The following is a 24686-nucleotide window of genomic DNA, read 5'->3' as shown; positions in this document are numbered from 1 at the left end:
ACTGGAGTATAAATTAAAAAATATTTACCTGCCTTAAAACAGGGCGGGCCGTGGACTGATCACACTACAGAAGAAAGGAATTTATCAGGTAAGCATAAATTATGTTTTCTTCTGTTAAGTGTGATCAGTCCACGGGTCATCATTACTTCTGGGATACCAATACCAAAGCAAAAGTACACGGATGACGGGAGGGATAGGCAGGCTCTTTATACAGAAGGAACCACTGCCTGAAGAACCTTTCTCCCAAAAATAGCCTCCGATGAAGCAAAAGTGTCAAATTTGTAAAATTTGGAAAAAGTATGAAGCGAAGACCAAGTTGCAGCCTTGCAAATCTATTCAACAGAGGCCTCATTCTTAAAGGCCCAAGTAGAAGCCACAGCTCTAGTGGAATGAGCTGTAATCCTTTCAGGAGGCTGCTGTCCAGCAGTCTCATAAGCTAAACGAATTGTGCTACGAAGCCAAAAAGAAAGAGAGGTAGCAGAAGCTTTTTGACCTCTCCTCTGCCCAGAGTAAACGACAAACAGAGAAGACGTTTGTCGAAATTCCTTAGTTGCCTGTAAGTAAAATTTTAGAGCACGGACTACATCCAGGTTGTGCAGTAGACGTTCCTTCTTCGAAGAAGGATTTGGGCATAAAGAAGGAACAACAATCTCTTGATTGATATTCCTGTTAGTAACTACCTTAGGTAAGAACCCAGGTTTAGTACGCAGAACTACCTTATCCGAATGAAAAATCAAATAAGGAGAATCACAATGTAAGGCTGATAACTCAGAGACTCTTCGAGCCGAGGAAATAGCCATTAAAAATAGAACTTTCCAAGATAACAACTTTATATCAATGGAATGAAGGGGTTCAAACGGAACGCCCTGTAAAACATTAAGAACAAGGTTTAAACTCCATGGTGGAGCAACCGTTTTAAACACAACTTTAGCAAAGGTTTAATCCCATTAGCAAAGATAACAATTTCTGAAAGCAGGAAACAAATTACAGAATAAAAGTTTTTATTTCAGTCAAACTATAATTCTCACAGCTCTGCTGAGAGAAATTACCTCCCTCAAAATAAGTTTTGAAGACCCCTGAGCTCTGTAGAGATGAACCAGATCATGCAGGGAATACAATGAGTTGCTGACTGAAATATTTGATGCATAGTAAAAGCGCCCCTCCCCCACACACACAGCAGTGAGGGAGAACAGAAACTGACAGAAAAAACAGATTTAAGCAACTGCCGAGTGGAAAAATGGTGCCCAAACATTTATTCACTCAGTACCTCAGCAAATGAAAACGATTTTACATTCCAGCAAAAACGTTAAACATAATCTCTAGTTATTAAACAGCTTTATGTCTTTCTTACAGTGTAATTCTAGTGAAGTACCATTCTCCCAGAATACTGAAGTGTAAAGTATACATACATGACATTATATCGGTATGGCAGGATTTTCTCATCAATTCCATTGTCAGAAAATAAAAACTGCTACATACCTCTATGCAGATTCATCTGCCCGCTGTCCCCTGATCTGAAGTTTACCTCACTCCTCAGATGGCCGAGAACAGCAATATGATCTTAACTACTCCGGCTAAAATCATAGCAAAACTCTGGTAGATTCTTCCTCAAACTCTGCCAGAGAGGTAATAACACACTCCGGTGCTATTTTAAAATAACAAACTTTTGATTGAAGATATAAAACTAAGTATAATCACCATAGTCCTCTCACACGACCTATCTAGTTGCTGGGTGCAAGAGAATGACTGGGAGTGACGTAGAGGGGAGGAGCTATATGCAGCTCTGCTGGGTGAATCCTCTTGCACTTCCTGTTGGGGAGGAGTAATATCCCAGAAGTAATGATGACCCGTGGACTGATCACACTTAACAGAAGAAATTACTATATATATTAGTTTAGAAGACAAAATACAAATTATATTGTCCTAGTATGTGCATTTATTTTTCTCATGTAGGAAGCAATCAACACACCCCGCACTAGTTCATTACACTCACCATGTGCAGAGCTTCCTACTCAGCCGAGAGTATTTCCCCTAGTCCAACATTGGCTGTGCACTGCTCCTGAGAATTGCAGCTTCTGCTTTTGTCGCATCTGTTGTCCGATCTGACATGGACATCCGAGCGCTAGAGCTGCCACCTGCATCCAACCGGGAGGGGTTGCAGATCCATACGAAAGGATCCAGCCAGCCTGGGCAGTGACCATGACAGGCACCTAGCACTGCTTACATTAGGCACTTCCCTGTGTGGCACCGGGCACTGATCCCCACAGGGTTTATATCTAGTGTGAGGGAAAGCTAGGAACAGGAGAGCACAGCGATATCGTCAGTCTTCCCCGGTTATCACAGTGTTCTGAAACTCCCACACACGCCGCAGTGCAGAACAGAACAGTGTGCGCGCCAAACTGACTCAGAAAACAACTAATCGATATTGAAAATCGTTGACGATTTTCATTATCGATTTTATCAATTAGTTGTTGAAGCCCTACTTCTGATACAACAGAGGTTAACTCATACTCAGAAATGAGACAAACTAGTCAACTCAGACTGAAGTGAACGGCTATCAGCAGAACTATGCTTAACCTTTCTTTTACGCTTCTCAGAGATAGTGTCACATTTCTGCTGTTCCTTTAAATTTCTTTCCTTACCTGGCTGCAGTTTTGTTTTTTTGTTGTTTTTTTTTTTTTAAATAAGTTTATTGAGGTACTGAGCAATAACATAGAAACAGTGCATATGTCCAGTTACAGATCATACTTGGAAAGAACATCTTTACAATTCTAGGTCTAGTATGTTAAGATACCAGTGTTACAATTATAATTGCCATGTCTATACCACATCTATACTAAGTACATGCAAATAAAAACTTGACCCGTATAGAATAACAAGTTCAGCAATGAGAGAATAAGTCTGGTAAAGTATATAAAAGTATGTCTGAGGTGTGGATTATAAGATGTATGATATATAGGGTCGAATGTAAAAGAAAAAGACTTGCGTTTGGCAGAGATGGCTAACTGGAACATATAATAAAGAGACCTCATTTTATAACCTTTGACTTGAAACGGTTAAGAATGGTCCCCAAATTACTATGGAGGCTATAGAGCTATTTATCTAATCAGAGTGAATTGGGGTAAGATGGGGGTTAGTATCACGGTTTTGTTTTGGGGGAAGGGGAGTTCAGCAGGCAAAAGCCGCTCTGGTTAAAAAAAAAAAAGGGGGAGAGAGAGGGGACGTGTCCTGGTGTTTGAGATCTGGCTGCAGTTTTCCTAATAAATAGCACCTCCTCCATACAGGAAGTGCTTGGATATCATTACTGCTACCTAGCTTTGCCTGTGTCTTTTCTCAGAGAACCTTACTGTCTATGTTTAAACTGTATCTTTTTTTCCTCTGCTGTTTTTCAGGAGAAACCATTCTTGCAGTTTATTGCATTTCCATGCATAATTCTATCTGGCTAAAGTCCTGTTGAAAACTACTTTCTCAGCAAGAACATTTAAAGTTGATTTGCAGTTTGTTTATTTATTACAAACAGCCGGATCTACTTTCTACTCCAGCGGATTGATCTAACTTCAGTGTTTTCTTCCTCACTCTCTAAGGTAATCCCTTGCCATCCTGCTTATTTAAAATATCCTGCCTGTTTTAAATACAATTTCCTGATTGATCTAACTGTAAGCTTTGTGGACAATATTTCATTTTTTATTTTTCTGCTAACCTGGACTTATACTCCATCAGCTTGTCCTGCATATACCTGTACCTTTGCTGGGACTTTATTCTCTTAATTTAAATTGTTTGTCTCCTATTTTTGTATTTATATATCAGTTCCATTATCTTAGACTGCCTTGTTTTACTTCTGCAGCTCTTATTCTTTGTTGGGCTTTATTTTCTGTAAGTAAAACTTGTCTATATAAATTGCAGGTCCGTTTGAGTTTTTCTTACCATAAAACCTCATTTGCTTACCTGCATACATTCAATAATTAAAGGTTATCTATGTATTCAAAACCATCTTTAATAGTAACTAGTAGAACAAGTTATTTTCTAATAGGATTGTGATAAATAGGTAAAGCGTTTAGCGCAGCAGAGACAGCGAACTAAAGTTGTAAGGTAAAGTCCACTGGCAATAAACCACCTCCAGGTGTGCCGCGGGGAACTGCTTGTGATTTAGCGTTAAAAGGGGACTGCAGTACAAGAATAGGCATCTCCTGGACAACAGAGTCCTGAGAGGTGGATGCTCAGAGAGAGAATACCTTTACCAGAAAGATTAACAGTTTAAAACCCCTTCTTAGCTTCCAAAACATCACCTAGGCAGATAAAGCAAAATTGTACAAGGGGGAGGGGGGAAACCATATAGTCCCTCACGATATAAAAACATTTATTATTTATAAAGATAGAGCTAGAACCCTCTGAAGGGTTAATGTCAGTGTCCTCCATAGCGAGATAGCGGATCTCAACATGCGGCCAAATAGAAAAAATCTTAATTTACCAGCGGCACCTCTGTCTGCAGCCTTGGCCAAGGTACTTACAACCTCCCAGATCGTACAAGACCTTGATAGCTCCCAGAAGTAACAAACTTCCCTGCCAAAGCGTTACAGGATTAGGAGGAAACTGTGCCCCACTTTAGTCAAAAGCGTGTAAAGCTAATATAAGCTGTGCAGCGCTGAAAAAAATAAAATACCCCTGCTTTCATCTGCCTTAACCTCTCATGAGCCAGACCCCATACACAAGTGCTCCGTTGGCAAAGGCGCTAAGCAGCACACAATTCCCCAACTGCTCATAAAATCCACCTCAACTACGGAGGAGATTGTCCCCAGATACATAAGGGTCACCAGTCAGTCACACTGACTATTAGGTACTCTCCAATATACATATTTCAGATTAAATATTAAAAGGGACCTACCCTCCAGAATCAGCGCTGTGGAGCAGACACAGCGTCTCAAGGTGTGACAGTCTCTTCTCAATGTTGCCTGACAGTGACCTGAATGAATAAAGGGAAACAGTGTAAAACGCCAACACTGGTTTCCCCAAGGGGTTGTTAAAGCAATTAGCTAGATATCACACAGAGCACAATCCCTTAAGATAAAAGCACAAGGAAGAGGCGCCAATGGTGCAGATCAATGATGGTTCTTAGATGGAACTGTTATTAGGCTAACACAGGATACTCACATGTGTAAATGGCAATCAATTATGCCAGTAGAAGCAGGCTGGATTTTATCAGCAGTCCAGCTAGCTGATCCTAGGGGCAGCTCTTTAACAACTTCCAATAGGAGACAATCTGTAGAAAAAAGCAATAGATAGAGGCGCCAATGGTGCAGATCAATAGTAACTTGTAGGTATTTGTATCCAGTTGTATACACAGGGTACTCACATGTATAAAAGGCAATCAGTTATGCCTATAGAGACAGGCTGGATTTCTACAGCAATCGAGCTGGCTGATCCATGAGATAAAGGCAGTATATTGTTGTAAATAATTCACACCCTAGATGTAGCGTAGCAGTAAACCATACATAGCACTCTGAGTGAATAAAGATAAAAACATATTTATTTAAAAGTATAAAAATTTAACACCCATCTCAGTGCCAAAACAAGTATGGCCAATGGAGAAAGTGCGACGCGTTTCTCAGATAAACGGTTTCCTCAGGCATGTTTCTCATCAGTACTTTACATCCTTATATAGGGCTACGCTACTACAAACACCTAAAACCCCACCCCTAGCAATGTTGACAACAAGGACCAATCACAGACCGTCATTTGGACAGCACCCACCCTGCTGCAGTAATTATCCAATAAAACTCTGCTACAAACATTGTTATAAGAAATATATGTTAAAGTGTTCAATAATTTCTTTAGTTGTTTATGTATAAATTGATGTATGGTGCATATTGCATAATTCCTATGATTATAAAAACTAAAATTATCCTGACTCGTAAATGCTGCCACCTGATTGGATGCTAAAACCATCAATCAATAGTTCTAGAGCTAGCCGTCTATACGGCTATCTAATATGCCAAAAATGCCGTCAATCAACTATTATACATGGCAAAACTAAACTGGACTCTATATCCAATCAACAGCTGAGCAAGCTACCAATGGATAACCCGCGAACGGACAACACCTCTCTATATATTTATACTCGTCTACGTATTGGCCCTCCTGATGTAAACCAAAAATCCTATTGGTCCTCATACTGAAAGACGGCAAATACTGTCACCGCAAAAGGAAAAAAACAAAGTGTAAACATACAAGGCACTTGTAGGTGCGATAATCACTCATCATCTGCAATCGCATTGCTATCTGGCTCAAAGATACAAATATTCTACACGCTTCACCGAGTTTCTTCAATTCGCTGCTGATATTAGTTTATTAGTCACTTCCCACTATACGCAAGTGTGTGTGCTTAATTACAATAAACTTGCGGATGTCTCTATAAATATAACGATCATTATCCATAAATATATAGAGTAGATCATTATCTAGATATATCTATTAATCTTAACCTCTATAAATAAAGATTATCCATAAATATATAGAATAGATCATTATCTAAAAAACATAATTTATGCTTACCTGATAAATTTATTTCTCTTGTAGTGTATCCAGTCCACGGATCATCCATTACTTATGGGATATTAACTCCTCCCCAACAAGAAGTGCAAGAGGATTCACCCAGCAGAGCTGCTATATAGCTCCTCCCCTAACTGCCATTACCAGTCATTCGACCGAAAACATGCAGAGAAAGGAAAACCATAGGGTGCAGTGGTGACTGTAGTTTAATGGAAAAATTACCTGCCTTAAAGTGACAGGGCGGGCCGTGGACTGGATACACTACAAGAGAAATAAATTTATCAGGTAAGCATAAATTATGTTTTCTCTTGTTAAGTGTATCCAGTCCACGGATCATCCATTACTTATGGGATACCAATACCAAAGCTAAAGTACACGGATGACGGGAGGGACAGGCAGGCTCTTTATATGGAAGGAACCACTGCCTGAAGAACCTTTCTCCCAAAAACAGCCTCCGAAGAAGCAAAAGTGTCAAATTTGTAAAATTTGGAAAAAGTATGAAGAGAAGACCAAGTTGCAGCCTTGCAAATCTGTTCAACAGAAGCCTCATTCTTAAAGGCCCAAGTGGAAGCCACAGCTCTAGTACAATGTACTGTAATTCTTTCAGGAGGCTGCTGTCCAGCAGTCTCATAGGCTAACCGTATTATGCTACGAAGCCAAAAGGAGAGAGAGGTAGCCGAAGCTTTTTGACCTCTCCTCTGACCAGAATAAACGACAAACAGGGAAGACGTTTGTCGAAAATCCTTAGTTGCCTGTAGATAAAATTTCAGGGCACGGACTACATCTAGATTGTGTAGCAGACGTTCCTTTTTCGAAGAAGGATTAGGACACAAAGATGGAACCACAATCTCTTGATTGATATTCCTGTTAGTGACCACCTTAGGTAGGAACCCAGGTTTAGTACGCAGAACTACCTTGTCTGAATGAAAAATCAGATAAGGAGAATCACAATGTAAGGCAGATAACTCAGAGACTCTTCGAGCCGAGGAAATCGCCATTAAAAACAGAACTTTCCAAGATAACAACTTGATATCAATGGAATGAAGGGGTACAAACGGAACCCCCTGTAAAACATTAAGAACTAAGTTCAAACTCCATGGTGGAGCAACAGTTTTAAACACAGGCTTGATCCTAGCTAAAGCCTGACAAAAAGCTTGAACGTCCGGAACTTCTGACAGACGTTTGTGTAAAAGAATGGACAGAGCTGAAATCTGTCCCTTTAAGGAACTAGCGGATAAACCCTTTTCTAAACCTTCTTGTAGAAAAGACAATATCCTCGGAATCCTAACCTTACTCCATGAGTAACTCTTGGATTCGCACCAATATAAGTATTTGCGCCATATCTTATGGTAAATCTTTCTGGTAACAGGCTTCCTAGCCTGTATTAAGGTATCAATAACTGACTCAGAAAAACCACGTTTTGATAAAATCAAGCGTTCAATTTCCAAGCAGTCAGCTTCAGAGAAATTAGATTTTGATGTTTGAAGGGACCCTGGATCAGAAGGTCCTGTTTCAGAGGTAGCGACCAAGGTGGACAGGATGACATGTCCACTAGATCTGCATACCAAGTCCTGCGTGGCCATGCAGGCGCCATTAGAATCACTGATGCTCTCTCCTGTTTGATTCTGGCAATCAATCGAGGAAGCATCGGGAAGGGTGGAAACACATAAGCCATCCCGAAGGTCCAAGGTGCTGTCAAAGCATCTATCAGAACCGCTCCCGGATCCCTGGATCTGGACCCGTAACGAGGAAGCTTGGCGTTCTTTCGAGACGCCATGAGATCTATCTCTGCTTTGCCCCAACGTCTAAGTATTTTGGCAAAGACCTCCGGATGAAGTTCCCACTCCCCCGGATGAAAAGTCTGACGACTTAAGAAATCCGCCTCCCAGTTCTCCACTCCCGGGATGTGGATTGCAGACAGGTGGCAAGAGTGAGACTCTGCCCAGCGAATTATCTTTGATACTTCCATCATTGCTAGGGATGGTTGATGTAAGCTACAGTCGTGATGTTGTCCGACTGAAACCTGATGAACCCCCGAGTTGTTAACTGGGGCCAAGCCAGAAGGGCATTGAGAACTGCTCTCAATTCCAGAATGTTTATTGGTAGGAGACTCTCCTGATTCCATTGTCCCTGAGCCTTCAGAGAATTCCAGACAGCGCCCCAACCTAGTAGGCTGGCGTCTGTTTTTACAATTGTCCAGTCCGGCCTGCTGAATGGCATCCCCCTGGACAGATGTGGCCGAGAAAGCCACCATAGAAGAGAATTTCTGGTCTCTTGATCCAGATTCAGAGTAGGGGACAAGTCTGAGTAATCCCCATTCCACTGACTTAGCATGCACAATTGCAGCGGTCTGAGATGTAGGCGTGCAAAGGGTACTATGTCCATTGCTGCTACCATTAAGCCGATCACCTCCATGCATTGAGCTACTGACGGGTGTTGAATGGAATGAAGGACACGGCATGCATTTTGAAGCTTTGTTAACCTGTCTTCTGTCAGGTAAATCTTCATTTCTACAGAATCTATAAGAGTCCCCAAGAAGGGAACTCTTGTGAGTGGAAAGAGAGAACTCTTCTTTTCGTTCACCTTCCATCCATGCGACCTTAGAAATGCCAGTACTAACTCTGTATGAGACTTGGCAGTTTGAAAGCTTGAAGCTTGTATCAGAATGTCGTCTTTGTACGGAGCTACCGCAATTCCTCGCGGTCTTAGTACCGCCAGAAGAGCACCCAGAACCTTTGTGAAGATTCTCGGAGCCGTAGCCAATCCGAATGGAAGAGCTACAAACTGGTAATGCCTGTCTAGAAAGGCAAACCTTAGATACCGGTAATGATCTTTGTGAATCGGTATGTGAAGGTAAGCATCCTTTAAATCCACTGTGGTCATGTACTGACCCTTTTGGATCATGGGTAAAATTGTCCGAATAGTTTCCATTTTGAACGATGGAACTCTTAGGAATTTGTTTAGGATCTTTAAATCCAAGATTGGCCTGAAAGTTCCCTCTTTTTTGGGAACCACAAACAGATTTGAGTAAAACCCTTGTCCTTGTTCCGACCGCGGAACCGGATGGATCACTCCCATTAATAAAAGATCTTGTACGCAGCGTAGAAACGCCTCTTTCTTTATTTGGTTTGTTGACAACCTTGACAGATGAAATCTCCCTCTTGGGGAGAGAATTTGAAGTCTAGAAGGTATCCCTGAGATATGATCTCTAACGCCCAGGGATCCTGGACATCTCTTGCCCAAGCCTGGGCGAAGAGAGAAAGTCTGCCCCCCACTAGATCCGTTCCTGTATCGGGGGCCCTCGATTCATGCTGTCTTAGGGGCAGCAGCAGGTTTCCTGGCCTGCTTGCCCTTGTTCCAGGACTGGTTAGGTCTCCAGCCTTGTCTGTAGCGAGCAACAGCTCCTTCCTGTTTTGGTGCAGAGGAAGTTGATGCTGCTCCTGCTTTGAAATTACGAAAGGAACGAAAATTAGACTGTCTAGCCTTAGGTTTGGCTCTGTCTTGAGGCAGGGCATGGCCTTTACCTCCTGTAATGTCAGCGGTAATTTCTTTCAACCCGGGCCCGAATAAGGTCTGCCCTTTGAAAGGTATATTAAGCAATTTAGATTTAGAAGTAACGTCAGCTGACCAGGATTTTAGCCACAGTGCTCTGCGTGCCTGAATGGCGAATCCGGAATTCTTAGCCGTAAGTTTAGTTAAATGTACTACGGCATCTGAAATAAATGAGTTAGCTAACTTAAGGGCTTTAAGCTTGTGTGTAATCTCATCTAATGGAGCTGATTCAAGTGTCTCTTCCAGAGACTCAAACCAAAATGCTGCTGCAGCCGTGACAGGCGCAATGCATGCAAGAGGTTGCAATATAAAACCTTGTTGAACAAACATTTTCTTAAGGTAACCCTCTAACTTTTTATCCATTGGATCTGAAAAGGCACAGCTATCCTCCACCGCGATAGTGGTACGCTTAGCTAAAGTAGAAACTGCTCCCTCCACCTTAGGGACCGTTTGCCATAAGTCCCGTGTGGTGGCGTCTATTGGAAACATCTTTCTAAATATCGGAGGGGGTGAGAACGGCACACCGGGTCTATCCCACTCCTTAGTAACAATTTCAGTAAGTCTCTTAGGTATAGGAAAAACCTCAGTACTCGCCGGTACCGCAAAATATTTATCCAACCTACACATTTTCTCTGGTATTGCAACTGTGTTACAATCATTCAGAGCCGCTAACACCTCCCCTAGTAATACACGGAGGTTTTCCAGCTTAAATTTAAAATTTGAAATATCTGAATCCAGTTTGTTTGGATCAGAACCGTCACCCGCAGAATGAAGCTCTCCGTCCTCATGTTCTGCAAATTGTGACGCAGTGTCTGACATGGCCCTAATATCAGCGCACTCTGTTCTCACCCAGAGTGATCACGCTTACCTCTTAGTTCTGGTAATTTAGCCAAAACTTCAGTCATAACAGTAGCCATATCCTGTAATGTGATTTGTAATGGCCGCCCAGATGTACTCGGCGCTACAATATCACGCACCTCCCGAGCGGGAGATGCAGGTACTGACACGTGAGGCGAGTTAGTCGGCATAACTCTCCCCTCGTTGTTTGGTGAAATATGTTCAATTTGTACAGATTGACTTTTATTTAAAGTAGCATCAATACAGTTAGTACATAAATTTCTATTGGGCTCCACTTTGGCTTTAGCACATATAGCACAGATATCTTCCTCTGAATCAGACATGTTTAACACACTAGCAAATAAACTAGCAACTTGGAAATACTTTTCAAGTAATTTACTATAATATGAAAACGTACTGTGCCTATAAGAAGCACAGAAAAAGTTATGACAGTTGAAAATTAATAAACTGAAAAGTTATAGCATCAAATCTTTGTAAAAAACACAATTTTAGCAAAGGATTGCTCCCATTAGCAAAGGATAACTAACATAACAGTGAGAGAGATCAGTAAACTGTCATAAATTAAATAAAACGACTGCCAAGTGGAAAAAAATAGTGCCCAAAACATTTTTTCACCCAGTACCTCAGAAAATTAAACGATTTTACATGCCAGCAAAAAACGTTTAACATTAATAAATTGAGTGTTATTAAAAAGCCTGTTGCTAGTCCCTGCAAATTAGGCTAAAGTCTTATGCATACAGTATAATTCCAGTGAAGTGCCATTCCCCAGAATACTGAAGTGTAAAATATACATACATGACAGCCTGATACCAGTTGCTGCTACTGCATTTAAGGCTGAGTTTACATTATATCGGTATGGCAGAATTTTCTCATCAATTCCATTGTCAGAAAATAATAAGCTGCTACATACCTCTTTGCAGATTAATCTGCCCGCTGTCCCCTGATCTGAAGTTTACCTCTCCTCAGATGGCCGAGAAACAGCAATATGATCTTAACTACTCCGGCTAAAATCATAGAAAAACTCAGGTAGATTCTTCTTCAAATTCTACCAGAGAAGGAATAACACACTCCGGTGCTATTATAAAATAACAAACTTTTGATTGAAGGTATGAAACTAAGTATAATCACCACAGTCCTCTCACACATCCTATCTATTCGTTGGGTGCAAGAGAATGACTGGTAATGGCAGTTAGGGGAGGAGCTATATAGCAGCTCTGCTGGGTGAATCCTCTTGCACTTCCTGTTGGGGAGGAGTTAATATCCCATAAGTAATGGATGATCCGTGGACTGGATACACTTAACAAGAGAAATATCCATTAATATTAACCTCAGTATTGTAGTTACGATATGAGTGAAAACCCATAATAAGACTGATAAAGGCTATTATTATTCAAAATTATTCCCTGTATTAAGTGATTCTGATAGATATTTGAAAGTAAACATATGTATATAAAAAGAAAAATATTTTAAAGTGTTAAAAGTGCTCTCCTAATTTTTGGATGATCTCCAAAATAAGATAATCTCACTAATGTGATATCTTAAATACAGTCATATTACGAAACAAAACCATTATGACCATGAATATATATGTGTAAGGTAATGATGTGTGAGCACTCCTAATAATAGGGTGATCAACACCGTGACCCAATCCAGGGATGTGGTGGTGTAATGTTAAATTCTTATGACTTGATATATAAACAAGTAACTAATATAATCTTCATAATAATGTGATGTGTATGATCTAAGTGATTTAATTAGTGTGTAAGACTATCAATGAGGAATGTATCCTGATATATATAAAAAAAAAATCTTAAGTGAATCTCGTAACTTTATAATTGGATGATAAATGTGGAGTGAGGTTTAGCAGCAGGGGGAATGTCACCAAACACTGGTGTACAATCAATACACATATTCAAAATAAGTGTCAGTGAGAAAACATACACACATCCCAATTAATGTATAGCTGATATCAAATTATTATAGCCTATGACTATAATAAACAGAATGTGCTTCCAAAAGGCTGAGCTAAACAAATGCAGTGGAATCTAAAACTTCATTTAGCCCCAAAGGGAAGAGTGTTTGGAATTTGAAAATCCAATATGTCTCCCTTTGTCTAAGACAAGTAAATCTGTTGTAATGATGTTGTAATGATGGCTAATGGGGACACTTTCTAAGGGTGTAATTTTAAATTGACACCTACCTTGAGTACTTTTAGCACAACTATGTCTAGAGACACTATGTTTAGGTGATTTTTTAATCACATTCCTTTTATGTTCCCCCCAAGTCGAACCTTTCTACAGGTGCGTATATACAGGGAGTGTAGAATTATTAGGCAAATGAGTATTTTGACCACATCATCCTCTTTATGCATGTTGTCTTACTCCAAGCTGTATAGGCTCGAAAGCCAACTACCAATTTAAGCATATTAGGTGATGTGCATCGCTGTAATGAGAAGGGGTGTGGTCTAATGACATCAACACCCTATATCAGGTGTGCATAATTATTAGGCAACTTCCTTTCCTTTGGCAAAATGGGTCAAAAGAAGGACTTGACAGGCTCAGAAAAGTCAAAAATAGTGAGATATCTTGCAGAGGGATGCAGCTTCTGAAGCGTGATCATCGAACAATCAAGCGTTTCATTCAAAATAGTCAACAGGGTCGCAAGAAGCGTGTGGAAAAACCAAGGCGCAAAATAACTGCCCATGAACTGAGAAAAGTCAAGCGTGCAGCTGCCAAGATGCCACTTGCCACCAGTTTGGCCATATTTCAGAGCTGCAACATCACTGGAGTGCCCAAAAGCACAAGGTGTGCAATACTCAGAGACATGGCCAAGGTAAGAAAGGCTGAAAGACGACCACCACTGAACAAGACACACAAGCTGAAACGTCAAGACTGGGCCAAGAAATATCTCAAGACTGATTTTTTTAAGGTTCTATGGACTGATGAAATGAGAGTGAGTCTTGATGGGCCAGATGGATGGGCCCGTGGCTGGATTGGTAAAGGGCAGAGAGCTCCAGTCCGACTCAGACGCCAGCAAGGTGGAGGTGGAGTACTGGTTTGGGCTGGTATCATCAAAGATGAGCTTGTGGGGCCTTTTCGGGTTGAGGATGGAGTCAAGCTCAACTCCCAGTCCTACTGCCAGTTTCTGGAAGACACCTTCTTCAAGCAGTGGTACAGGAAGAAGTCTGCATCCTTCAAGAAAAACATGATTTTCATGCAGGGCAATGCTCCATCACACGCGTCCAAGTACTCCACAGCGTAGCTGGCAAGAAAGGGTATAAAAGAAGAAAATCTAATGACATGGCCTCCTTGTTCACCTGATCTGAACCCCATTGAGAACCTGTGGTCCATCATCAAATGTGAGATTTACAAGGATGGAAAACAGTACACCTCTCTGAACAGTGTCTGGGAGGCTGTGGTTGCTGCTGCACGCAATGTTGATGGTGAACAGATCAAAACACTGACAGAATCCATGGATGGCAGGCTTTTGAGTGTCCTTGCAAAGAAAGGTGGCTATATTGGTCACTGATTTGTTTTTGTTTTTGAATGTCAGAAATGTATATTTGTGAATGTTGAGATGTTATATTTGTTTCACTGGTAAAAATAAATAATTGAAATGGGTATATATTTGTTTTTTGTTAAGTTGCCTAATAATTATGCACAGTAATAGTCACCTGCACACACAGATATCCCCCTAAAATAGCTATAACTAAAAACAAACTAAAAACTACTTCCAAAACTATTCAGCTTTGATATTAATGAGTTTTTTGGGTTCATTGAGAACATGGTTGTTCAATAATAAAATTAATCCTCAAAAAATATATATATATATATATATATATGCAAAATGGGTCAGTTGCACTCTCACAAACAATTTCCAAGGGCCAGGGTGCTAGAGTAGGTGAAATGTAGTAGAGTAGAAAACAGCACTCTCTGGGTCTGATGAAGGGGAGCATTCCCCGAAACGTTACCTATTAAACTATCTGTTTAAACTTAAGTCCAGCCCCAAGCTTTGCGAACCTCTTTATGGGGATATTTGAAGAAAATTATATTTACAATGCAAAGTGGAGGGGCAGTCTGGTGTTCTATGGCCGAATGTTTAAAGCCTTTGGCTGGGGTGTCTTTGCCTCCTCCTGGTGGCCAGGTGTTGATATTCCCAACAGTAATGAATGAAGTTGTGGACTCTCCCTGCCTTTGAAAAGAAATTGGAGTCTTACTGCAAGTGATTTAGAAATACATAGTTAGAATATTATTAAATTATTGGGAGTCAAACTATCTGCAGTTTATTATGTTCATCATTCATACTTGGTCAACTTTTCAGCTGTACTTTATTGGAAGGAGAAAAAAAAAATTTCATTACCTTAAATATTTTTTTTCCCTCTATGTATGTAATGTCATTCTTATTTTTCTAAAAATGGATATTTTCTCTGGAACACAAATTTTATGTATTTTTTTTATTTTATCTTAAATTTTTGAATAAAGCTAAATAACAAATAAAAAAAACACCTTAATTTAACTAGGTTTTATTTAACTAAATTATTACTCTAATGAACAAATTTTATTTTAAAAAGGGACAGTCTAGACCAAAATAAACTCATGATTCAAATAGGGCATGTAATTTTAAACAACTTTACAATTTGGTATTCTTAGTTGAAAGCTAAACCTAGGAGGTTCATATGCCAATTTCTTAGACCTTGAAGGCCCGCCTCTTATCTGAATGAATTTTGACAGCTTTTCAAAACTAGAGAGCGTTAGTTCAAGCGTGTCATATAGATAACATTGTGCTCACGTGTGTTGAGTTACCTAGGAGTCAGGTAAGACCAAAAAAAAAAAAAAAAAAAAAAACACAGATAAAACAGGAAATTTAGACCGAGATCTCATGGAACCGCCAGAGCGTCCAGCAGGTCTCCTTCCAGATCCCTTAATCTAGAGCTGTACTTTGGGAGTTTGGCGTTTAGACAAGACGCCATCAGATTCACCTTCAGAACTCCCTTCCTGAGAGTTAACATTGAGAAAAAAAAAATTCGGATGAAGGGCCCACTCCCATCGAAGAAACGTCTATCTGCTCAGATTTTCCGCTTCCCAGTTGTCCACCCCTGGAATGGCAAAAAAAAAGTGACAATAGTGAGACTCCACCCACTGAAACATGAGTCACCTCCTACATAGCTAAAGAACTCCAGATTCTTCCTGGTGGTAAATTTACACCACAAAGGAAAAATTATCTGATTAAAATCTGATAACCCGGAGCAAACTCAGTTGAGTGCATAGAGAATGCTCTCAATTCCAGACTCTTTTTAGGAAGGACAGACTCCTCCTGTTCTGTTCCAAAAATCCACTTAATATAAGGTCCCAAGTATAGGGGACGTGTCAGATATTAAACTGATAAGAACAGATACTACACTTGATCTTAGCCAAAGGGCTGAGAAGTGAAACTCCCTGAGCTCTTAAAGGGACAGTCAACACCAACATTTTTGTTGTTTAAAAAGATAATCCCTTTATTACCCATTCCCCAGTTTTGCATAACTAACAATGTTATAGAAAAACACGTTTTACCTCTGTTATTACCTTGTATCTAAGCCTCTGCAAACTGCCCACTTATTTCAGTTCTTTCGACAGACTTGCAGTTTAGCCAATCAGTGCTATCTCCAGGGTAACTTCACGTGCATGAGTCAATGTCATCTATATGAAACATGAACTAATGCCCTCTAGTGGTCAAAATGCATTCAGATTAGAGGCAGTCTTCAAGGTCTAAGAAATTAGCATTTGAACCTCCTAGCTTTAGCTTTCAACTAAGAATACCAAGAGAACAAAGCAAAATTGGTGATAAAAGTTCATTGGAAAGTTGTTAAAAATGACATGCCCTATTTGAAACATGAAAAAAAAAAATTGGACTCGACTGTCCCTTTAAGAAAACTCAAACTGCACCACAGCCCAAAAGGCTTGCGTCCGAAAGTCACAATCTCCCAAGACCGAAGATCTTGAGCGAGCCACCAGAACAGGGACTCCCTCGTCATGATGTCTAAGACTATCCTCAGAGAGAGGTCCAAGAGGTCTCTATTTCTTTTGCTCGTGTCCATCTGAGACCTCAACAGTTATGCATGCTCAGACATTCGAACAATGTCCATGGAAGCCTTACTTCCATACACAGAGCCCCTGATGGACAGACAGAGGACTGAAGAGAAATGCATACCCTGTTAGATGGTACCAAGGGACTCCTCACCAGCTTCACCTTCCACCCATAAAAGAAGAGATCGACAGAGAATCCGTATGGGATTTTGCTAAATGAAAATACGGAGCCTGAACCAAGATATCAGTTAGGTACGGAGCCACCTCAAGACACTGAGATCTGGCCACTGACAGAAGAGTCTTTTTAACCTTTGAAAAGATTTGTGGGGTAGAAGTTAGGCCGAAAAACAGGGCACCATGGAATAGTTAGTTCAGGAAGGCAATCCGAAGGAATCGAAAATGATCCATGTGAGTAGGAACAAAAAGATAAGAGTTCTTCAGTAAGGGACATCCAGCGCCAGCAACTGGATTTGAGCCAACAACCTTTGAGTTGCAAAGCCACAAAGCTAACAAATAAGCTACATTGGCCTGCTTAGTGATGGTGGACATAAACTGACCTTTCTGAACTAAAAGGAGAATAGCCCGAATAGACTCCATTTTGAAGGATGAAACCCTAAAGTTTGTTCAGACACCTTAGGTCTACAAAGGGTCGAAAAGAAACCTTTTTTGAAGCCACAAAAATGTTGGAATAGAGTCCTCTACCTTGTTCCGACAGAGGAACAGGGGCAATCACTCCTAGAGACAAGAGGTCCCTGACGATGTTAAGAAGGCCTCTAATGCACTGGGATTGCAGATAATCTTGTAACCCTGAGAGACTACCTCCACCGTCCAAGGATCGGAGACATTGCCATCCAAGCATCCAGAAAGAAGAAAGTCTGTCCGCCTACTGATCCAAACTTGGATCAAGGGCAAACCCTTCATGCCGATTTGTTCTCACAAACTGACCTTCTCGTCAGAGGAAGGTTTCTTGGATTGTTTAAATATAAACATATTAGTGTCATAAGAACACAAATACATAGATACATGTTATGCAGAGTAATACGTGATTTCACAGATATTAGTAGAACACCATAGAGAAGGGCCCATATACTTAAAATAGAACAAAGGCAAATATGTGTCCTAAAATCAACTGATATGTACGTCACCTAGGATAATACCCGAAGACATAGAAATAAGGAGAAATCTCCTCAATATGAGAGAATACAACATGACATGAAAATAAGCATAGTGCTTTAAGCATACCACACCTGGTGTTCCCAGGCGGTCTTCCATCCAGGTACTGACCAGGCCTGGCCCTGCTTAACTTCCAAGGTCAGACAGGATTGGGTGCATTCCAGAGCAGTGTGGTGGTAGACTCCTAAGGTTGTTGGGGAGGGGGGCGGAGCTGGCAGCAGCCAAGATGGCCACATAACTTCAGAGCTCTGCATCAACAACCACCACAAATGCATTAAACCATGCACCATGCCAACATAAGAGCGGGAGGGTCATAGATTGAGACGCATAAAATGCAAGTGAATAAGGCGAACATAATCACGAGCAGCCCGCAGTCATGGGACACCTGAAACAACGTCCGGCGATCTCACTGCTAAACCACCCACGCGGCAGACAGCAGAGACATTGTGAGAATACACTTGCCTGCTCCCACCTCCGGCGAGAGCTTAAGTTGAGTGGATAAACGGCCCTAAGTCACATATAGAGACTCTAGCACCTAAAAACAGAAGAAATACAAGGCAGGACCTGGGGTGAGGTGTGCTCACCGTCTTCCCATTCTATCATGGAGTTTGTAGCCTCCCTTCTGAGAGACTTGATCAATCGTCTAGATCAGCACCATGATGCCAGCAAAGCTATTCTGCACAATTCAGTCTTCTCTCCCTCGAGGAAGGAGCTCATTGAAACTTTCCATGCATTCATTAATAGTGACCTCCCTTTTTGTTTCCTATTCTGACCTGGATAGTAGCGCCTACAGTTCAGGTCTCAAAATGAAGTGGGTTTACTAAATACCAGTTTGAACAAATGTTACCTAATTTTTATATAATTCTATGAAATAAGCTACTTCTTGGTACCACATTCCAGTTTATTTTATGTCTTATCACTCTAGATCCTAAAATAGTCATCCATCAACCTGCCCCCCCCCCCCATATATCAAGCGGTGCTTACCCGCTGATATACCAATTTCTATGCAAATGTATAAACGTTTTTCTCTATCAATATTATACCTTACTATTGATTATATTTACTTATCCACTAAGTGCCATTCGACCCTAAAAGGTTGCTGTTCTGACTATCACATTTCACCAGCTTGCTTACATCATAGGGCCCATAAGCAGCCAGCTAATTAGTCATTCAAGTAAGATATTAAACCTATAATAGATTTTTCAGTTTATATTTTGTCAATTATTATGTTTCTGCCTTTTATTTTCTCATTACGCTGTATTGAGATCTGTGAAAGTTTGTCATTTTTGTCAATAGACATTTACGTTATGTTTTCTTCCGTACAATCAATAAGACTAATTAAATGAAAATTACCTAGTTATGAGAGAGATTTCAATAAAAGAGTAACAAGAAAATTACCAGAAATGATCCCTAGATGGCAGCAAACGCATAGGGCTATTACTAATTTAAAGGGACACTGAACCCAAATTTTTTCTTTTGTGATTCAGATAGAGCATGCAATTTTAAACAACTTTCTTATTTACACCTGTTATCAATGTTTCTTCATTCTCTTGCTATCTTTATTTGAAAAAGGCCTCTTAATTAAGGAGCCAGCTAATTTTTGGTTCAGTACTTTGGACAGCACTTGTTTATTGGTGGGTGAACCTATCCACCAATCAAATGGGCCGGCATCTAAACTTACATTCTTGCTTTTCAAATAAAGATACAAAGAGAATTAAGAAAGTTTGATAATAGAAGTAAATTAGAAAGTTGCTTAAAATTGCATGCACTACATCTGAATCACGAAAGAAAAATTTTTGGGTTCAGTGTCCCTTTAAGACTCAAAACAAAATTATATATATTATTAGATGAGAAACATTTACTAAACTTTGAATCTGTGTCCTCACATTAGTCCTGACACCCAACTGCAACTGCGGGTATCTAACTTGGGTCTTACGTTTTAAAGCGTCAGCCCATTGTAGGCATCATTACCACACAGAACATATCCTTATCACCATAGATTGCTTATTTAAGCGACCAAAAAAGGACTCTGTAATGGTTCCCCGATTAACTCTTAGGAGTCTGTGGGAGGGGAGGAAGAAAAGAAAAAAAAAAAAAAAAAAAAGGAGGAAACAATGCCACCCCTAAACCACAATCCTATTATGAGGAGCGAGGAAGGGAAACGCTGCAAAGAGGATGGGCAAATGGCGCTAAAAGGACATCATATAAAAAAAACTCTCACTACCGCTCCGATTAACAAGGAGCCTTAAACATAAAAGCACCCAATATACAACTAGCCCACACCGTGATATAAGCGGTATAGAGCAGGGCATAAGGCAACAATAAGGGCACGCATTGCGATCACCGCAAAAGGGTTACCTGTATTAGGAAGATAGAGCACCCGCCATTATCGGCATAGAAAATAGGCCACGCCCCTAAGTAATGGCCCTTCGTTCTACTGCGCATTAAATTTAAGTAAAAGTGATATGCCATGTTTTGTAAGTCTCAATGTCACAGACCAGTTGGCAGCGCTTCGCACAGGGAGACTATATAGGCGACAGGAATAACCCTCTTCTCTTCATACCCACTTACATAGAGAAAATAAAGGCTTAATGCCCATAGAGGATTAATCACCTAATAGCCTGAATGATCGGGCAAAATGGCACTCAAAGTGATCAGGCTTGTGCTAACACTTAGTAATACCAGCTGTGTCCTGTGGAAAATGCTAGAGCAGGGACTCTAATGAATTTGATAAGGAAGAGACAAACAATCCCTGTCTGAGGTTAAAATCTATGTCACTGTGTCCCACACAAAAAGATTACACAACACACACACACGTTGGCTTAACTGCCGTAAATATTCAGCAACATAGAGCCCAGTACTTACTGCCCTTCTATAAATCAAAATCATGAAGAGATTTCCAACATACCCAGGTCCATTCTAACAAAGAGAGGAAATTAACTCCCTTCTCACCTTAGGAGCTTCAGCTGCAGCGTCTCACGTATACCAGACTCAGCTGATATCTGACAGATGACCTGATGAGAAAAGAACAGAGTAACCAACCCTGGTTTTCTATATAGGGGTAGTATACATGTTGGAAGTTAAGCAAGTACTACCTCCCCATCATTCAACTGCTAAAAGCCACCATTACTCTTACTAAAGAGAATTACATGAACACATCATAGACCCAATCCTTGCTTGCAGGGAAAGTACCCATAAAATTATTAAATATCTTGACACCATCTTCGCACATCCTCCCGATGTCCAAGGCAAAGAATGACTGGGGATTATAGGTAATGGTAGTGACACTAAAAAGCTCTGCTGGGGTGTTCTTTGCCTCATCCTGCAGGCCAGGAGTTAATCCCACTAGTAATTGGAATGGATTTGTGGGACACTCCATGCCATTGGAAAGAAAACTAAATTATAAAATATGATGAAAAAAAAAATTGAACAAATACAAAACACTTTTTCTAACTTTAACCCCCAAAATCTAACATCTACAACCATCAAAATACACCCATGCTAAACAGTTTCTAAATTTTGTCCTGAGTTTAGAAATACCCAATGTTTACCCCTTAACGGACCGGTAACCACTACATTTAAACAGAAATAGAGCCTTTTTTTTTTAACCTATCAAAACTACCCCGACTGGGTAGCTCCGCCAAAGGATCCTTCCTGTAACCAGCCACTATGTAGCGGAGAAAGTGATTTTAGGCAATCCCACCCAAATAACTAGACAGACTAGCATTCAGGTGAAAACACAAAGTACATCTTTATTGGGAAAACACAACGTTTTTATACACAATCTCATCAAGATAAGAGCTTTATCAATCCCCCAAACCTCCCGCCCCTTCCAGACAGAATGGTGCCTTTCCTAGAGTCCAGTGTCCCATAGTGTCCAGGGTTATAGTGATGGTGGTTCCGGGGTGATCCCGGGGGAGCGACAGGACTTCCAGGGTGTTGTTGGAAAGCCCTCGGCATCCAGCTGCTACAGTCCAAAAAGCATGAAATGATCCATGGCTGGGGGCCGGAGCTATGGGTGATTAAAAGTACACAGGGAAGGCCAGTGGGGGTTGTATAAGGGGGTCTGAATCCCCCTGTTCTCAAGAGGGGGGTAGGTAGTAGGGGGGTGGAGGTTTAACCCTTGCAGCCTAGTATATGCAACAAATATATATATATATATATATATATATATATAAATTTCTGCAGTGTAGGACCCCCCCCCCCCCAAACAACTCTCTACCCTCCCCCTACCTATTAGCCGCTAGTACCCAGTTTGCTGTAGTTTTTACTTACTTTATTTATTTTTAAAAACACCAACAAAGAAAAAAAAAATTTGTAATGTAGCTGTCCCCATTCATTACCCTTCCCCCCTCACTGCCGATCAAATTCTTCTTTATTTTTTTGTATCGTAGCGGTCGCACCTGCTCCTGCCCCTCCTCCCGCCCCCTACAGTGAAGGGCCGCCCACCCACCTCCTAACCCTCCCACACCACCAACGATCGACACCATTGCTGGCCGAAGGGTATTGCAGTGAGGAGGGTATTGTACGATGCCTCAATATCGAAGCATCGCTGCAATACCCTGAGAGCGGCTGGAAGCGATTGACATCCTAGGTACGTTGGAGGTCGTTAAAGGCCGTTTTTTGGAGGATGTACCTAGCACGTCCGTGGTTGTTAAAGGGTTAAACATTCATGATTCAGATAGAACATGCCATTTGAAGAAAAAAAAATCCAATTTCTAGATTATGTAATTTGCTTAATTCTCTTGATATTCTTTGTTGAAACACATACCTAGGTAGGCTCAAGAGCAGCAAAGCACTACTGGGAGCTAGCTGCCGATTGGTAGCTGCATATATATGCCTAGTCATTGACTCATCCAATGTTCTTAGTTAGCTCCCTGTAGTGCATTCTTCTCCTTTAACAAAGCATACCAAGACAATTAAGCAACTATGAAAATAAGTAAATCAGAAAGTTGTTTAAAGGACCAATAAATATAGTAGAACTGCATAATCAACAAATGCATAATAAAAAGACAATGCAAAAGCCCTTAGTCTGCATTTCAATTCAATGGTAATGGAAGTGAATTGGAAAGTTGTTTACAACAGCATGCTCCATCTGAATCACGAAAAAAATAAAAATTGAGACTATTTCTCAACTCCATGTTTACTCTAGAACATTTTTGCTGTTTAGGAGAGGCATGCTATTTATACATACACAGTTTTGAGAACTGCAAAACCAAGAACGTGTGAAAAATAATAATCTTCTAGATATATGGCCAATCTAATTTTGTAGATATCTCTGGGAGAGCATGACATTGTGGAATGGATGAAATAACTTAATTTACCACCCAAAAAAAAAAAAAAGTTAACATTGTAGCCAGGAATATACAGCCTCATACTACATAATTAAAAATAAATCCTTATTTCAGCATGAATAACCTTTGTATTATAAAGGATCTTAAATAGAAACTGTCTTAAGGTAGATTTTTCTCAAAAGCATTTTATTAAAAAAAAAAAAAAAAAAAAAAAAAACCTGATTTGTATACATACACACACACACACCTCTTTAGTTGTACCTCTGAGCTGTCAGTGTGGAACTATTAAATTACTTTTGGTTTCTTGATATTTGGCTGTTGGTGTACTATTTTCTGAATAAAAGACAGTAGTCCTGTGTTGCTGCAGCAGACCTTTAAACCAGGGCTCGACCAACCCATGCACCTGGGAGCTACTACAGCCTTAAAATTAAGCCCTGGCACCCTAATTTAGAGTCCCCAAGACACCTGCGAGTGCCCCATCTAAAATGTACCTTGCTGCAGTTGGATCCTTTTTGGACCTCGCAGCTGTGAAATAAAAATCCAACTTTTATTGGGTTATCATTGAATGAATGAATGTATGACCCCTCTGAGGAAGCGCAAGTGAAACGCGACTGTCAGGGGACTTCCGTTTATTTTAACCTACTCTTTACTGGTCAAATTATAGAATATTTATCACATTCAACTTTATATTATAACTTTAAAAAGGGACAGTCTACACCAGAATGTTTGTTTTAAAAGATAGATAATCCCTTTATTACCCATTCCCCAGTTTTGCATAACCAACAGTTATATTAATATATTTTTAACCTCTGTGATTATCTTGTATCTAAGCCTCTGCAAACTGCCCCTTTATTTCAGTTCTTTTGACAGACTTTCAGTTTAGCCAATCAGTGCCTGCTGCCAGATAACACTGTGCTCGTGCACGTGAAGCTATCTATATGAAATACATGAACTAACACCCTCTAGTGGTGAAAAGCTGTTAAAATGCAATCTGAAAGAGGTGGGCTTCAAGGTCTAAGAAATTAGCATATGAACCTCCTAGATTAATCTTTCAACTAAGAATACCAAGAGAACAAAAGCAAAATTGGTGATAAAAGTAAATTGGAAAATAGTTTAAAATTACATGCTCTATCTGAATCATGAAAGTTTATTTTGGCCTAGAATGTCCCTTTAACTGCCACATTCCTGGCACAAAGCC

At 40.4% G+C, this 24686-nt stretch overlaps 1 protein-coding gene and 2 pseudogenes across 1 annotated transcript in view; all 3 read right to left on the bottom strand.

The window, feature by feature from the left end:
- LOC128664425 (M-phase inducer phosphatase 1-B-like) overlaps positions 1 to 24686 on the bottom strand; it is a 346009-nt gene that overhangs the window by 288778 nt on the left and 32545 nt on the right. The window lies entirely within an intron of this gene.
- LOC128665304 (uncharacterized) lies at positions 16206 to 16386 on the bottom strand (annotated as a pseudogene).
- LOC128665436 (uncharacterized) lies at positions 18257 to 18376 on the bottom strand (annotated as a pseudogene).

The sequence above is a fragment of the Bombina bombina genome, chromosome 6 (genome assembly GCF_027579735.1).
Source record: "Bombina bombina isolate aBomBom1 chromosome 6, aBomBom1.pri, whole genome shotgun sequence".
In the NCBI taxonomy this organism is placed as follows: domain Eukaryota; kingdom Metazoa; phylum Chordata; class Amphibia; order Anura; family Bombinatoridae; genus Bombina; species Bombina bombina.
This window is presented reverse-complemented; position numbering and strand designations above follow the sequence as displayed.